This window comes from Condylura cristata, unplaced genomic scaffold (genome assembly GCF_000260355.1).
Source record: "Condylura cristata isolate star-nosed mole 26May11 unplaced genomic scaffold, ConCri1.0 scaffold00001, whole genome shotgun sequence".
Taxonomy (NCBI): domain Eukaryota; kingdom Metazoa; phylum Chordata; class Mammalia; order Eulipotyphla; family Talpidae; genus Condylura; species Condylura cristata.
In genome coordinates this window covers 6,971,115-6,988,962 of record NW_004567102.1, presented here as the reverse complement: position 1 = coordinate 6,988,962, position 17,848 = coordinate 6,971,115, and the positions used below count along the sequence as shown (strand labels likewise).

The 17,848-nt window shown below is 43.7% G+C and overlaps 1 protein-coding gene across 2 annotated transcripts in view; it reads right to left on the bottom strand.

Moving 5' to 3' along the window:
* The window catches only part of DAAM2 (dishevelled associated activator of morphogenesis 2), a 107,145-nt gene extending 97,676 nt beyond the window's left edge, over nucleotides 1-9,469 (bottom strand). For both annotated transcript variants that reach the window (XM_012721684.1, XM_012721691.1), the window contains exon 1: nucleotides 9,373-9,469. The gene's annotated coding sequence lies outside the window, so the exon portion shown is untranslated. The remainder of the gene's footprint in view (nucleotides 1-9,372) is intronic.
* Between the last annotated feature and the right edge of the window lie 8,379 nt (nucleotides 9,470-17,848).

Below are 17,848 nucleotides of genomic sequence, written 5' to 3'. Positions count from 1 at the left end.
TGAATGCAGCCTATAATCAGAAACCTGGTCTGTTTATTAACTGTCATCCCAGCTGCCATTAAGACATCTATAGTTACTAAACATTCCATCCAGGGCAGCAGCATGTCTCAGAAAGGCAGAAGCAGTTCCTCAGTCTATTTCTGGGTAAATGCCAGCCCAATGCCACATGAAGGGGAACAGGCTAACAAATATATTGGCAGAAATTAAGAAAGAAGAATTAAAATAGCTTGGCCCTTCAACGTATGCTGATTCCCCAGAGAGTCTTAATTGGCTTCCAACTAACTTCAAAGCTGCTTTTGTGGAAATACCGACAGATCTGCCCACTGACCTGCAATCGCTCCCTTCACTCATTGCCTGGTCAAGGGGTCCTGAGGCCACTGGGGGCTGCGGTGTCTGAGAGGAAGTGAGGGAGTGTTGACATCGACCCCCAGGAATGTGGTCAGACATTGAACTGTGAGTGTAGGTCCCCAAGTCTGGCACATGGAGCATCCATCATGCAGGCAAGACTTGGGTGAGCAGTCTGCTAACCTAGAAGGAGGAATGAACATGAACAACAGAGGACTCCTGTGTTGAGGATACTGCAGGAAGCGATAAGTATCCCTAGGGATGAAACAGATCTGTCAGAGACCCATGCAGGCAAGACGTGGGCAACACACAGGTAGGAAGGTGGTTCCCAGTGGGCCAGTGAGTCCCCTGAGTCCCCTTTATGTTAAAACACCAGTATGATGGAAATTTCTTGAAGGTCAATGTGCCCACTTCCCTGCCTCCAGGCACCATGGCCTCACAGCCATCCAGTCCTATTTCTACCCAGATTCACCCACACCCCTAAGCCTAGCATTGATGATGTAACAGCAGAGGCAAATGCAAATTTGGCAACAAAGGTCAAAGTATTTGCTCAGTCTGCCCAGTTATATCACAACCCTGTCTGTGGATAAGTCAATAGGTTCTCATCGAAATTATCTACAACTTGGAGCACAAGGAAAGAGGGGTACCTCTTCCTATCTAACAAAACTTACCAGCAACACTTACTGAGGAAATAATTGACTCCTCCAAAACAGGATCACAGCCAACAAATCAAAACCTCCAGAGGAGACACGAGTTACAGGAAGGCTCATGGCATCTACCACTAATGGGAGGGAGGGATGGACAGGAGGCAGCACTGGGCCAAGGTTGATGGGCTGCTGCCATGCAGCCTCAGCAGTGCCATGGGGAGCCCTGAGGCTAGAAGCCCTTTAGAGTTTCCCCATGTTGGCATAACTGAGCCAGACCTTCACTGTCCCCAATTATTGTACACACATGACACGTGAACGGAGCATGAGTAGGAGGCGGCATGGTAAGGACAACTGTCTCCAGTTGAGGCAATTCTGAAGGAGCTAACCATGCCTGCACTTCCTATAGCTGCAAGTCAGTTCTGAGCCAGTATCTGCGTGGCACTTCTCAGGGTGCAGCCCTTGGTATTCGCCCCAAACAGAGCAGGAGTATAGGGGTCCTCACACCCTGCCCATTACACCACGTTGCCTGGTTTCCTGTTGGCTCCATCAGGCCTGTTCTTCAATCTAATGTAGCTGTCACCTGCTGCATTTTCTGCATCCTCAGAGATTAAGGAGACCCAAGAGGGAAGATTAAACCTGTTGGGGGAGTGGGTGGGCAGCCTGTGCTCAGTAGCTTCCCTGGGAGACAAATGGGGACACACAACAGGAAGTCACCCCACAGGATGGTCACCAGGCCCCAGACAGACAATAGTCACTCAGTGCAAGTGCTATGACAGAGCTCTCATGCATGATGAACGCTAAGGATGTCAGACTTAGGGACCCACATTGGTGATCTTCTGGGATGAATGACGGAAAAATAAATATCCCTACAAGAATATGATCTCAATATATATATATAGCTCTGTCACTCTAGCTATTAACATTAATTACCAGGGTATATGGGGGGGGGTAGAGAAGTGATTTGTTTTCCACTTATATTTTTATATCCCTGCATGAGAGACTCATTGTTTAAGCACAAACGACCTTCATAAGGTGGAGAAATCAAAACATTTTTTTAATAAATATTCAGCATGGCACCATATGCATAGTGGGAACAGATGTAAAAATAGGATTTCATTCCCTTTTCTCCCATCCTTCTTAAGAGGCAGCTCCTAATTGTTTGGGGTCAACAAAAGAACTATGTAACCCAAGGCCAAAATTTTTCTGTTCCTTCACTTAATCACTAGAAAAGGATATTTATTTTAATACCATGCACTACAATATATGTGTGTGTGTCTATATATCTATATAAACCACAAAATAAATCTATAGATTTTAAATCTATAAAAATTATGTAACCCATTCTGTAGTCAAATGACAATGTGTGAATTATCTGCTGTTTGCTATTATCTGTGACCATGCTTCTCTCTATTACCATGTTAACGAAAGCTGACCAGACCGAGCCAACTCCCAATTATCTTGGCACATATACATGAAAAGTTCAGAGAAGCCAAAACCCAGCGTTTTACCACATCTGCTGACAAGAAGTCAAAGAGTTGGTTTTAAGTTTCTTGCATCTTTCCCTGTCCCTGGCTACCCCCTCGGAGAGGTGTTCCAGAGGACAAGGGCTACCACAAAGCAAAGGGATGAGGATACAGCGGCCTGTTGTCTATAGGCCAGGCAGCTCTTTACTATCTGCTTGGGGATTTGTTCTTGAGATCCCATGAGCACCCTGGCAGGTCCTCCTTATTCTTCATAGGTCATGGGTCTGACTGACCTTATTTGACTACCAGGTGTGAACACTCCAATGCAATTTGGCTTTTATGAGTTTCAAGTGTGAAGAAGGCAAGACAGAGGCTCAGCTTTTTCTTGATTGTATGTCATGTGTCCTATGTTGTGACAGGGCTGGGTGCCAAATTCATGGAAATGAGAGGGGAGGGCTGATTGATGGGGGAGCCTTACAAAGGGAGTTTGAGAGAGCAGGGGATACCCAAGCAAGCCTGGTAGTGCAATAAAATCAAAGTGATCCTGAAGGAATTGTGACCAGGGATTGCTGGTTGACACAGCAGTCAGCAGGAATGGCTCCTACTCACACATCTGGGGGCCTGACCTGTGTTGTCTTGGAAGGGTACACTTCATCCCAGAAGTTTCACATTAGTCTTCCTCCATCACACCAGCTTAATTTTTCCCTACCATACTCACTGTGTCTGTGACTTGTACATTGGTCTTCTATTTGGTTAATTGTCAGTAACTTCAATAATCATCACAGCAATAGCTAATGTTTGTTGAGTGCTTACTTGAGATCAGGGGCTGATAATCCTTTCAACCTTCCTATGAGAGGGGTATTATTTGTCATTGTGGCCAATTTTTTAGATGAGAGAACTGGATCTCAGAGATGTGGAACGAGGCAACAGGTAAGTGGTGGAGTCTGATTTCAAACACAGGTATTTGATTCTAGAACCCATATTCCTGACCACCCTGTTGTCACAACCTCCCTACACTAGCTCCGTTCATCTGAGAATCAGAGCCAAAGCCTTCAAACTTTTTTAGTTAGAGGGTCAGAGAGTAAATATTCCCAGTTCTGTGATTCATACAGTCTCCATGGCAACATTCACTCTTTCCTTTGAGCATGAAAACAGCCATTGACAAAACATAAACAAATGACATGTTGTGCTCCAATAAAACTTTATTTACAAAAGAAAGTGACAGGCTGGATTTGGCTGTTGAAATTGCCAGTTCTTAATCTCTAGTACTTTGTTTCATTCATGCATTTAGCCAGTGTTTATAGGGTCCACCTTGCACCCACCACTGTCGCATGTTCTGCAGATATGGAGATAATTACACAAGTTCTACTCTTGTGAAGTTTATATCCTAGCAGTTCCCTGTTATGTTTTGCATGACTGATACTTTGGACCTAACCTTGGTACTTTTCCTCACATTTCTCAAAGAACTGTGGCTCTCAACTTCAGATCACCTAAGGGACATGTAGGCCTCAATCCCACTGACAAGAGATTAAGTTAGCCTAGGAGGCATTGGGGGGGGTGTAGGGAGGAGCAGAAGGACTCAGGTTTCGATGCTGTTAGATACATCCAGGTGATTCTAATGTGCAGCCAGGCTATAACCAGAACTTGCACCCTGGGGCTGCCTCTTCCACTCACCTACCAGGTGACACAGGATAAACCTTTTCTTTTTTTAAAGATTTATTTCCTTGTGCATACACAACTGAGATACAGGGCAGAGGTGCAGGCAGTGAGAGGATTCACCAAAGATAGAGGGGGAAGCAGAGCAGGCAAATCGACGAAGTACACTGTTGAGGGGAGCAGTGGCCGAAACAGAGTCTGCTGCACCACGTGGGTCACCTCCGAGGTGGGGGATCGAACTTGCACTGAAGCAGGTGCAGCTCACGTGCAGTGCTGTGTCCTAACCCATTGGGCCACCAGGGAGACTCCACAGGATAAACCTTTTAAGCCCACAACATATGCCTGTCAAATGAGATTAATGGCAACCTCCTAGGATTGTTAGGAGGGTGAAAAGAGACCATGTGATTTTCAACTGTAGTATGCTCAACAAGTATAAAAAACTACTATCCTTGGCCCATTATTATTAGGTTTCAATAGCAGGCACTCCCTCACTGATTTCCCTCTCACATTTGGACCTTGATTCTTGGAACAAGACAGCATTTAGAATTTTTAAAACAAGTTCATGGGTAACAAGCTGACGGCCTTTCCTTTATTCCAGTAGAAGAGCACATGGGGCTGCCACTTGTTTGCAAGGGAGCACTGCTCTGTGCTCCACTTTTGTATTAAAGTTCTCCCTGTGCATGCTGAGAGACTGACCTTGGGGCAATGCTGTTAAACCTTGAATAAATGGTTTATTTATTTTGGCTCATAACCAGATATCCAAAGCCATGTACTGTCATGAGCTCAGAATTCAAGTAGAGAAAGACACTCACATTCTGCAGAGCAGAGAGGTGCTTGGTAGATCCTCCCTGAGATATTGCGTTTCAGATCCACCCAGGGAAGTGAGGGTAGTATTATTCTCATCTCATGGATGCAGAAGATTCAGATTGTGACTTGGTGGTGCCAGAACTAAGACCTGTGTCTACCTGGTTTTCATGCTCTTTCCATGGGACCCTATGACACCTTGCAAAGAAGTCAACACCTTTTGGACCAGGACTCAAGAAATAGCAAGCCGTCTAAAGTATAATTCTCTTGGTTTCTTTTTTCTTGTTCACTTTTCTTTTCTGGGGGGTGGAGAAAAGCAGAATGAACCCCACAGCACCTGCTGACACCACAGTCTGGTAAGCCTTGCAGGGCACTAGCATAATGATGCACAGGTCCAAAGAAAAGGCATTTCCTCCCTACAAAGCATCTTGACAGTGCAGTTTTATAGCCTCATAATGAATGAAAACAAACAAACCAAAAAATGTGAGGAGAGACTTGGAGAAAAAGATACTGCTGGGAGAAAAGAATTCACTGACCCCCCAATCTGGGCCATCTCAAGAGAAGTTGGCCACTGGCTGAGCCTCTTAAAAGCTGAAAAGTCATCCCAGGCCATGGTTAAAGAGAGAGCTTGAACAAAACAGAAACAAATGTGATCTTCAAAGTCTTAAATGTCAACATGAAGGATAACTTAGAAACTATGAGATGAGCCAAGAGAACCTGCAGCTGCACTCTCCTGCCTTGGAGAATCCATGCATCCTCTGAGACAGACACTCCCCTTCACAGTCGGGCAGGGCGCAGCCTGCCCCCACCCCCACCCCCCAACCCATGATGTGTGCTGATGGCTAAAGCTGTCATTCTCTACAACCCAGAAGATCACCCCTTACTCTGACCTGAGCACCCTGAAGAAGCAGTGGGTGCCTAACCAAACTCTATACCTCAGCCTTGTTCTTCAAGACTCAGCTGGCTTTCCATCTTTCTCTCTCACCCCCACCTTCTCAGCTCCCCACTCCCCACCACAACATAGCCTCCCCAGCTGCCTTTCTCCCTCAGGAGAGAGCTCAAACAAAGGGGTGATTTCCACATAAATGCCCAGAATGCCAGGGATACTCTAATGCTCAGGACAATGGACCTGACAAGCTCCCAAATACTTGCCATCCCCTCACACACACTCCCCACCATGACCTTCCTTGAAAGGGGACATAAAAATTACCTGAGTCCTAAAGAATCATTCACTGACCTTTCCTAATGGAAAATGGGTAGCCAGATTTGGGGAAAAGGCCTTTCCAAACAACATGGACTCTTGAGGGCTGAAAAGCTAAAAAATAAAATGGCGTTATCCCCTTTATTAAGGGTTGACAGGATTCTTAGCTCTGTTCATGGTCCTCCTGCAGAAAAATCATTTCTGTGTTAACCTCATAACATAAATATTGTTCTCGTTTTAAGGTGAAGAAGCTGATTGCAGAAGGAATAGCGATGCATTCCCAGGTTACTAATTCTTCCCCAAGACAGTCTTCTCTAAAGTCCACATCCTTTCATTGTGCAGGAAGGCCAGAGCTGAAGGATGTAGGATCAGCAGACACAGCTGGCCTCGGGTCACGGAGATCTAAAGGGTCATCGGCTATCGTAGTGAAGACATCCTCCGAGTCCCTTCTTTTGCCAAGTGTGTGTGCCCTTTGGCTCGTCAGAAGAGCTTGGGAATGCAGTGCCTCATAGCCTGCTGTCCCTGAGATGACCAGAAAGCAGCCAGAAGCTTGAGCTGGCAGAGGGCACTGAGAAGGGTTGCATATCAGCTCAATTATCAGAGCCCGGGGTGCTGTCCTGGTCTAGCATTGGTGAAATATCTTCCAGAGCAAATCAGAAGGGGAGAAGGGTCAGGACTCCACTGAACCCCACCCCCCACCCCACCAAGGAACCTCACATGATAAAAGAGCTGAAAGCTCAGTCTCTGCCCTGACTCTCCCTAAGGTGGTCTGTGCTGAGACAAGAGCACTTTTTCTGGGAGTTTCCCTCCTGCAAGCCCCTTGCTTCCTGGGGATTCAGCCTTCTATTTACCAATGTGGGTATGAGCAGGAATATTAAAACCTGTTTCTTCCAAGGACTTGACTGACATCAAAGAAGCAGGCTTGTGCCTCCTGGTCACCTCTGCACCCTCCTGACCACCCACACTGCACCTTGCTCCCTGGTCCATCCTGTAGTCACAGCACCTCAGTCATGGGGTGAGTGTAGCATGGTTTGTGTCCGAAGGGGATTGGGGAGAGAATATGTTCCCAACAGAAACTATCATCTCTCAACCTGTCCCACACCCCGCTCACTGAAAGATCAAATATTCATGGACCTTCCCACAGGTCCTGGAACATGGCTCTCCCCGTGTTAAGCTCCTGATTCTCCTCTAAGTTCTAAAGCCCAGGAGAATTTCCTCTCCTCTGTTGACCTGTTGGGGGCATGAATATTCCCTCAGACTCTGAGGATTTGGGAGAAAAACCCTGAAAACTCAGTGAGGACTTAGAGCCAACACATGCGATTTCAGGGAGCAGGGCAATGACAACACAGTTGTGGTTATGTGCTTTTTCAAGGAAGAAAGGGGGGGTCGAAGCAGCTCTCAGCACAGATGAGAACTGAGCCAGTGATGCTTTCATACCCGAGGCCAGGGACATCGCCACAGCCCTGCAAGTATAAACACTGGCCTGCACTGCACCTGCAACTCATGGGGACCCCACACCCCATTTCCACACACTCTTGTTTACACCATCAATAGGGTGACTTCCTGCTCCTTTGTTACACACAAGTTGAAGACATCCTCCCACAGTTAAATGGGTCTATGCCTGACACTGCTGCCTGTTGAAACTTTTATAGCACTTCCCTAGGGATCAATTTGTATAATTTCGAAAATCCTTCCCATATCTCAAACTTCCTGTGGGTCGTTTATACATCTAGATTCCCTCCCTGTCCCTCCAGTCTCTCATTTTTCTAGAACATGGGGAGAGTCCATCCAGTAATCTCCCCCCTCCCCTAAACACACCTCCCTCTTAACCCCCAAACACTGTAGGCTGTCTCTATTGCAAAAGACAAAATCAGAGACCAGGCGAGTAGAAGCCAAAGGGCTGTCTTTGTGGTGAGTGCTGAACCCAGCTATTGGCACCCAGTGCCAGCCACTGGCAATCCTGGGCTGTGGGCATGAACGTCCCCTTTGCTCCCACCCTCACAGAGCGAGCACAAGTCCCTCTCATCCTCTTGGTTCTAGGGAAAATCCACTCCCTCCTTCAGCCTGCTCTTCAGCAAAATCCAAGAAACCGACACCAAACTCAGAAAGGGGAAAACATAAAACCTGAAGCTTTTTAAAGACGGGAAGTTGCCTTCATTCCCAAGTAGGTTTCAAGGAAAAGCTCCAGGGACTCTCTCCTGGAGAGGTGTGATTTTTCTTTCCCACCTTCCCAGGAACTTTCCAAACCCACCACAAAACTTGGAAAAGTGGCCGTAGCAGGGAGAGAAGAGTTAAATGAAGCCCAGGCCTCAGCAATCTGTGTTCAATTTTGATAAAAATCTCTCTCCCTCTCCCCCGTCGCCCCCCTTCTCCATCCCACAGCTCAGACATGTCTCTTTATGTTAGGAGCTTGCATCTTGTTTGGGGCACCGTGGCACTCCTGGGGAACCAGGCACATCCCCCAGCTGGGGTGCATGTGCACACATCTAGCCCCCTTCCAGGGCAGGCTTCAGAGGGCCCTGGGGTCCCACCATGGCAGCCTCCTCCTCCTCATAATTACCTGCCTCCAGCTGTACCTTCCTCCCCTGGGTAAAGCAAGTCCCCTCTCCGGGAGCTGTCAGGGCCTCAACATGAGGCCAGGCAGCAGCCCAGGTACTGAGGGCCCCAGGACCCCTTTCTGAGGGGCACCTTCCCTAGTTCCAGGTCCCAGTGCCACTTCAGGGGGAACCTCCTAGCTCCCTCTGCCCTGCTAGCTGCCAGAGCCAGGCCTGCATGCAAGGGGGAGCTGGGGGCTTGCAAATGGTTAAGGGGAGGGGGAACGAAGACACAGGCTGAGCTGGAAAAAGCCACAGCCAAAAAAATTGTCACTTTGAGGGGTTCGCTGCTATGTTTATCCATTTGTGACAACAAGGAATCCGATTTCAAAGTCCCCCCCAAAAACCATTTTTTAAAAGTTTTCCAAAGACATTTCCTGTGTCCAGATGTGCCAGTACCGACACACACACAAATCACACCCACCCTCATAGAGGGGCACACAGGCCCCAGCAGCCCACTCAAGTACCCAGCCTCCTGCGAACACTTTGGAGACACAAAATAGCCAGCCTGAGGAGTCGCTGCCTCTCCAACCCTCTTGAAACATCCTGAAGAAAGTAAGGGGGAGAAAAGTGTGGCAGCTCTGCAGAAAGCCCCCCCACAGCGCGCCCCCACTCCGGGATGGACCCGAGGCAGAGTGGCCAGGCAGAGCGGCAGCACTTACTCCGAGGACCCCATGGCGCGTCCGCTGCTCCTCGCAGCCCCCAGCCACCGCTGCAGCGGCTGCTCGCTGGCCGAACTCCCTCGCTGCGCTCTGTAGTCCACTGTCTTCCAGAGAAACCACCACTGCCTCCCTCCTGGCCGGCCTCGCTCCTGCCCGCCCCGCTCTGACGTCAGGCGTCTTGGAGCGGGATATTTATGGCAAGGATACTCTGAATTTTCCCTAGGTAGAGTTCTGATTGCAGTTCCTTGGGATTTGTAATTTTCACACTTTCAGACAGAAAGGAGGGGAGGGAGGCAGGGAGAGCGCAGCCGGCAGGGTGAGGCAGACAATGAGGGTAGCTGTTTCCAACTTTGGCATGGAGCCTTCTCAGGACTCCCTCTGTTTTTGGAAACATCTGAGGGTCAAGGAGTCAGAAGCGGTGACCTGGGCAGTGGGTTTCTCCTCGCTCCTCCTTCAGACCCTGGTAAAAAGACCCCTGTCTGAGATGGCTGGGGGTAAGGTGCTGGGGAATGCCTTCTCCTTCCCCAAATGGGTCCTTCAAGGGACAGTAAATTCCAAGAAGGTGCAGCCTAGGAGAGGAGGTAAATCAGGCAAAGCAACACAGCTAATTAGAAGCCCTAGTCCACACCCTAACAACTTTTCCATTTCTTCTTTGGGAGTGTGTATGTAAAAAAAAAGTTTATTTTTATTAAATTATGTTCCACACTCTCTGCCTCTGTATAGCTTTTCTAACTCAGTGCCAGTCAATTCATCTTACTGCGTTGCTTATATACCAAGTTTGAGTCGTTTACAATAGCTCTTATTCATACTTTTAAAAATTGCTTTTATTCTTTCTTTTCTTCTTAAATGTGATTGGGACCCATTTCCTGAACTGGACTGGCAGTTGCCCCAATCAAGGGCAATAGCCCCTCAGTGATTGGCACCATTCTCTGTGTATTTTATCCTGGTGGTTTCTCCCAGATAGCCCACACTGGGGAATGACCCAGATAGAGATTTGCATGTATTCAGGTCTGGATTGTGATGATCCTGTGTCTCCAGTGAGTCAAAGGGCTTAGGGAAATGATTCAGTAAGTGCCATCCTTCCAGGCTGAGAAAAAGAGAATGTAAAGTGTTCTGAGGTTTGGAACTTTCTAAAGATCCTCATGAGATGCTGGTGCTCATACAGTTAGATAACCTAAAAGTGTAGGCATTCAACTCTTCACTGATGGGAGGAGGCACAGGTGACCCCAAATCAATTCAAGTTAACTTTCCATTAGCCCAGATGGATGGAGGAGTTGGGTGTGCCTTAAATACAGTTACAGAGTAATAGGAACCAAGGACCTGGCATGTGTTTATCCTTTTGATATTAGCTGGTTAGAGTTGATGAGCAGAAGCAGACATCCCTTCTACTGGGCCCTTTGCAAGTGGGTCTACATCACACAAACCTTGGGGACAGTTGGTAAAGACCTAATGGAAAGGAATGAGAGTCCCAGATATATGTCATCTACTCATCTGATGCTTTCCAGGATTAACATGCTCCTTTACCTGATTTACTGGCACAGAATGTAGAGAATAATGAAGAGAACTCAAGTGTTGGAATCAGAGACCTTATATCCCCAATATTGACTGCCTCTTGACCTCAGCAAGTAACTTCCTGAAGCTTGACTTTTCTGATGGCTAGCTTTAATTGTTAACTGAAAAGCAGTTATTATTTTTTCTATTTTCTTAAAAAAAAATGTATGAAGATGTCAGTATCTTTCCCATTGGAGAATTATAATACTGCAACATGACCTGTACCCTAATAAAAAGTGAAAATTATGAAGAGTAGTATCTCTAGGTCCTATAGTTTCATTAATATAGTGATGACTATATTATGACTATACCACCTCCCTGGTGGTATAAAATGTAAGGACACAGCACTGCAAGCTGGCTGCAGCCTCATCAGTGCGAGTTCAGTCTCTGGTCCTGGAGGTGACCCACATGGTGTGTCAGACCTCTCCTGACCTGCCCGCTGTTCCCCTCAGCAGTGTACTTCCTTGATCTGCTTCTTCCGCTCCCCACTCTGTCTCTGGTGAAGACTCTCACCACCCTACACCTCTGGCTTGTACCCCATTTCTGTATGCATAAAAAAAAATAAATCTTTTATAAAAAACAGTGATGACTAATTATCAATTATTAATTTTGTGGGACATGGAACCCAGATATTTGGTTAATAATTATTTTAGATGTTTCTACAGGTGTATATTTTGAATTAGATTAGCATTTAAATTGGCAAACCTGCATAATGTAGGGGTTGGGGGTGGGATCTCATCCAATCCATTGAAGATCTTACTGGAACTCACACTGACCTCCAGAATTCTGACTGCCAGCAGACTGTCTTCAGATTCAGACTGTAACTCTTCCCTGGATCTTCCACTTGCCAGCCTACCAAATCATTAGATTTGGAATTCACCAAACCTCCACAGTTACATGAACCACTGCCTTAAAATCAATCAATCATCTATTTGCCTACCTACCTACCAATCTATCGTACAAACACACACACACACACACACACATTCTGTTCTGTTTCACTGGAGTACCCCAATTAATTTAGTGTTCATCAATAATATGGCAGGAAGATCATTCCATCCTAAAAAATTGTTGAAAAGGTCTATTTGGCAAATTGAATAGAAAGTTCATTGTTCAGTGAGTTCTTCTAAGGAGGCGAGGGAGACTGGGAATGCTCAGAATTGAGGGCTTTGCTCTCATCCTACCTCGCAGAAGGGTAGGCTTTGTTCAGGGAGGTACTGCATTCTGTGTCAAGGGCACTAGTAACCCTAGAAAACAGGAACACTTGCTCTAAACTGGACCTAGTTCAGCACAGATATGTCCCACATCAGCCATTGTGATCATGGCTTGGTCCTTTTTTCTCACATATAGTAAAGGAATGTAACCCCCAATACTTTGAACAGGCCTCCAGGACTTCTCTTATCTGACAGTAACTACCAAGGATAGAAAAAATCCAGTGTGACCACATCAGCTTCAGGATGTGAAGGATTTTCCATAGGAATGAACTGTACCCCTTGCTGGGATATGCCATGGCACAAAAGCCTACGTATAGGGGATCAGGAAAACCTGATTTCTAGTCCCAGTTCTGGCTCATGCAGCTGAGAAAGAAAATGGTTTAGCTTCTCTAAAATATACATCATCATCATCATAATAATACCAAATCATACGCTAGAGAGATAATTAAATTACAGAATGTACTTTACAGGTGGCTTACACAACCTTCCCTCTCTCTGCCCTGTCCCATCTCTACACAGCCCTTCAACACACAGCACTTGCCACCCCTTCTGTTAGTTCACACCAAAAATGTACTTAACATCAATGTTCAATTCACCAGTTTCCTGGCATCCAGCTCTATGTAAACATCTTTGCTTGGAGTTAAGAAACTTCTTCTGGCTCAGACATGACCACACCAAATAGGCAGCAATTGGAAAATTGCCCCCATAAAGGTCATCTCATTACTAGACGCAGGATTGCATTTTTGAAAAGTCTTCTCAGGTTGTTTGCAGTGGCTTTGAGGGTCGGCTCTGCTGCCTTGACTACGTCAAAACCCTAAGTGTTCAACCACAAGACACACAATCCTGGGACATGGTGGCGGCGGCTCTCTACCCCCCAGCAAGGCAGGCCACGCACATATCTAATCCGGTATGTGTGTTCTCCCATCTAACTGCCCCACACAGAGGGGCCAGTAAGGCGTTGCACCTGGCCAGATGTGGATGGAATATCACACAGGGCTTGCATGGGTGGGAAAGGGGGTGGAATTCCTTCCTGACTCCCCTAGACAATGTGTGATCTGGGCCCAATGTCCCCAGGCTGAGGAAGGCCGTGCCCACTAGTAGCCACAGCTGCTTATGTTATTTCTGGAGCTGGGGTTCTTTCACAGTTGTGAGTGCATACAAACTCCCATTTTAACTCCATTTTCAGCAGCTTAAAACCCATGGCAAACTAACACTCAGACACCTTAGGCTTGAAACTATATTTTGAAATGGTAGACAGAATGCTATCTTCCCAACTGATCTCTGTGGGTATTGAGGATGGATAAAATGCATACACACACATTCTTGCCCCTTAAAAAATAATTTGAGACAACTTACAATGTTCAGGTACACATGACTTTGGTTTGGCATGTATGTGTGTGTGCAACTGAGCAGGAACTTTTGTGAAACTAAGGAACTTCAGGAGAAGCATGACACATTTCATCATTCAGTGGTTTTGTCTTTTAAAGGAAAATATCTTAAAAATGGTAAAGTGATGATGTTAGGGATCTGCTCTTAATTACTGCTCAGTAACTTGGCATTCTGTTTTAGTCCATTCATTTCTGCTGGAAAGTTCTTAGCAGCTCATCTCTTCAGCTGTGTGTACACAATCACACAGTCAGATATAAAGAAGGAGGAAACCCACCCTAGTCACTCTTGGAAAGAACATGGGACATTTGCACACTTCATGAATCCTCCTGTAAATATTCATAAGCACAAATGTTCATACACTAGGGAGTTTCATAAACATCCAGTGGGCCTGTTTGATTGCTGCATACATGTGGTTTGGGATTCTAGTATGGAGACTTTCTCTTACTTTCATAAGGTGAAAAGAAGAGAAAGGGAAAAAGAAAGAAAAAAAGAAAACCTTCCTTTAATGATAATTTGTTCACTCATTCTTACTTAGTGCTATGCACTGTGGTAAACCCTGAAATGCAGATATGAATGAGATATAGTCCCTATTGATAAGAAATTCCATCTAACGAAGAGAATATGTAATCAAGCTCTACTACTTTCAGGTTTGAGCATATAGACATACACACACACACACACACACACACACATATATATATATGTATGTATGTATGTGAGTACATATGAGTGCTTTTCATATAATAGCACATAAATGTGTCATTTATATGTGTGCTTTATATAATGTTTTATACATAAGCTTTGTGTGTGTGTGTATCTCAAAGCTTCCAGAATTGCTGTGGATAAGAGGGGTAAGGCAATAATATTTTGCATGTCTTAGTGGAGTTCTCTAGATGAGGAAAAAGATAACAGTACAGGCTAATATTCTAAAATGGAGTCCACTGGATGCTAATCCTTTTAAGTGACTTACAATAAAAGGGGGAGGATTCCTCATGGTTAAATAAATTTGATAAAATCTATTTATTCTCTATATGCCCTCTTCTCCAGAATTTCACTGAGTAGATCAGCATATTGAAGGTCCTAAAAAGGCCTGCAGTAAAAGAGATCTGCTTAATTTTGTGATGCACAGCATTCCCTTAAGTTATTTCTTCACAGGACCCATTTTTTGCATAACATCTATGGACATCCCTTAACTTTAAGGAACTGTTTAGTCTGAAGGACATGAAAAAAGTCTTAAAAATAAACATAAATGTAACAAGATGCAGAATTGGAATTTTTAATGAGACAGCAAGATAGATAAGAAATTCTAAAATAATATTTCAGATTGAAACCTTTCTAAAAGGAATTATGTAAGAGCTGGTTTCATGCTTCTAAAAACCTGTAAGTATGGAAGTTGAAAAGAATGTCATGAAGAGGATTTCTTTGAGAGAACTATATTGGAATTACTTCACTCCACAGAGAAAACAATGTGAGGGTGATGATTCTAGGGCTTCACTAAATGCTCCCTGAAGTTGGGGATTGTGGACAGTGTTGGACTTCTGCCTGGAAACCTAGAGGGCAAGAGTAAGGTGGTAAATTGATTTGGTGGTAGATCAAAGGAAACAAATAAAGGAAAGTAGTTGCTTTATTGGGAAGGCTGGCACTCCCTGACTTGCTAGGACAAGAATTAATACCTGTTTCCTGAGGACCATATGTGAGCCACATGGAGAACAAACAAGCCAGGAGCCATTTTTAGATCTTATCAAAGAGGACTACCTGGAAGAATTATATGACCACAATATTGAGAGAGTTGTTGTGGGGTGGATCATTAAAAAACCAAACTAAATGGGAGAGAAATAGCTGAAGGAAAAGAATGAAAACCCCAAATCACATGAGGTGTACTTGAAGAAGTCTAATGGAATTATCTCTGAAGAATCAAACAGGAGGCTTACAAGAGAGTCTATTATATGAAAAAATCATTTTATAACCACACCAGTCAAGTAAAAACTTCCATGTGAAAGCAGGGAATTCCAAACTACAGCAAAGTAAGGAAATCAGTAAATCTTATCCACCAAAAATTATAGGGAATCTGGATAAAATTGACAAAAATAATTATTTCAACACCCTAAAATCAGCCAGATGTATATGACAAATTGAGAAGTTTTTGTTTGTTTGTTTCAACTTTAAAAACTTATAAATTTCATGTAGCAATAGTAGAAATATTGAATATTCTATTTTCTGTCTGTGTGAATTCATTGATTGACTATTGCATTAGAAAGACATAGGGTGACTTTTAGGATGCAAAGTTTATAAGTAAAATAAGAATATTCCAAACAAAACTGAATTGAGACAATAGTGTCCACATATTGCAGGGTTCAAAGATCTACCCAAAGCAAGTTACAAAACAAACAAATAAAGTAGTAACAACAAACTTTAGGGAAGAAAAGTAAGAATCCAAAGTTGCTATAAAAGGTGACCTAAAATATACAGTTTTTCAACAACAACAAGCTAGATAATCAAAGAAATAGTGAAGTACAAACTTTGTATAAGAAAATAAAAACAGCCAATAGAAAGTGAATACCCTTAAATGCTGGATTTAGCAAAGACTTATAGGCAGCTATTATAAATATCTTTAAAGAAAAGAAGAACGCAATATTTAAATAATTAAAGGATGGGATGACATAATAAGTGAGGATTCTCAATTAAGACTCAGATGTTATGGTTTATAAAAGAACCCAGTGAGAATTCTAGAGTTGAAAAATACAACTAAAATGAAAAATCCACTAGCAGGGCTCGGTAGCAGATTCAATCAGGTAAAATAAAGAATATGTGACCACAATGAGATAACACCTCACCTCAGTGAGAATGGCACATCTTCAAACAACTAGCAACAACAAAAGTTGGCGAGGATGTGGAGAAAAAGGAACTCTCCTGCACTGCTGGTGGAAATGCAAACTAGTACAACCACTATGGAAAACTGTTTGGAGGTTCCTCAAACTGCTAAACATGGAGCTTCCCTACCACCCAGCAATCCCACTCCTAGGTATCTAAACAAAAGACTCAAAAACACTGATTGAAAAAGATACCTGCACCCCCATGTTTATTGCTGCTTTATTTACAATTGGAAAAGCATGGAAGCATCCCACATGCCCAAAAGTAGATGACTGGATAAAAAAGATATGGTACATATATACAATGTATTACTCAGCAACCAAAAAAGAGAAACACATGTCTTTTGCAGCAACTTGGATGGAGCTGGAAAAGATCATGCTTAGTGAGATAAGCCAGAAAGAGAAAGAAAAATACCGGATGGTTTCACTCATAGTAGGAGTATAATGGACCAGGAGAGAAAATAACAAGAATAATGACCAGCCATATACCAGAGACATTTTGGGGGGTGGAGTGGGGAATGTGATAAAAAATGGGGGGGTGGGGAGGGAAGTGCATGGGATTATGGTGATGGCACATGGGTGACTTGGTGATGGGAAACCCGTGGGGATTACAATTGAGATGGAAAAAAAAAAAGTACAAAATGATGTAAAAATAAACTGTTATAAAATAAAAAAAAATAGTAATAAAAAAAAGAAAAAAAATTAGTGATAACTGAAAAAAAAAAAGAAAGAAAGAATATGTGAATTGCTGGCTAAAGTAATAGGAATTACCAGTCTGAAGAAGAGAGAGGAAAAAAAGAAGAAAATTGAAGGGAGCCTCAGAATCCTGTGCAACAACATCAACCATTTTAATATTCATAAAATAGGAATTCCAGGAGAGGAAAGATAGAAAAAGAAAAAAGAGTTAAATGGCTCATTATGTACAAGGAGCACCAATTTTATTAATGGTTGACTTCTTGTGTAAAACACGGTAGGGGAGAAATGAAATGCTATCTTCAAGGTGTTTAAAAAAATTCTTAAACCTATAAATACAGCAAAAATATTCTTTAATTAATTTAAGTAATCCAAAAACATAGTTAAAATAAACAGAATGCAAAATGATGCACCTTAAAATTTGATTTAACAGATAAAAAACAGTCAGGGGGAAACAAGAAACATACCACCAAAGCAAAATTAGTTTAAATTCACCTGTAAAGATGTGTGTGTGTATTAAATATAAATGGCCTAGAAGCCCATAAAAAGACAAAGGATTTTCAAACTAGAAAAGTTCAAAACTTAATTTTATATTGTCTGCAAGAAAATCACCTTACATTCAAAGATATGCACACACTGAAAGTAAGAGTAGAAAAATATATACCATGCAACCAGCATCCTTAAAAGAAAACGTATATCAGAAACTATAAACTTGAAGACCAAAAATAATATTAAGAGGCAAAGAAGTTTTTTGTAATA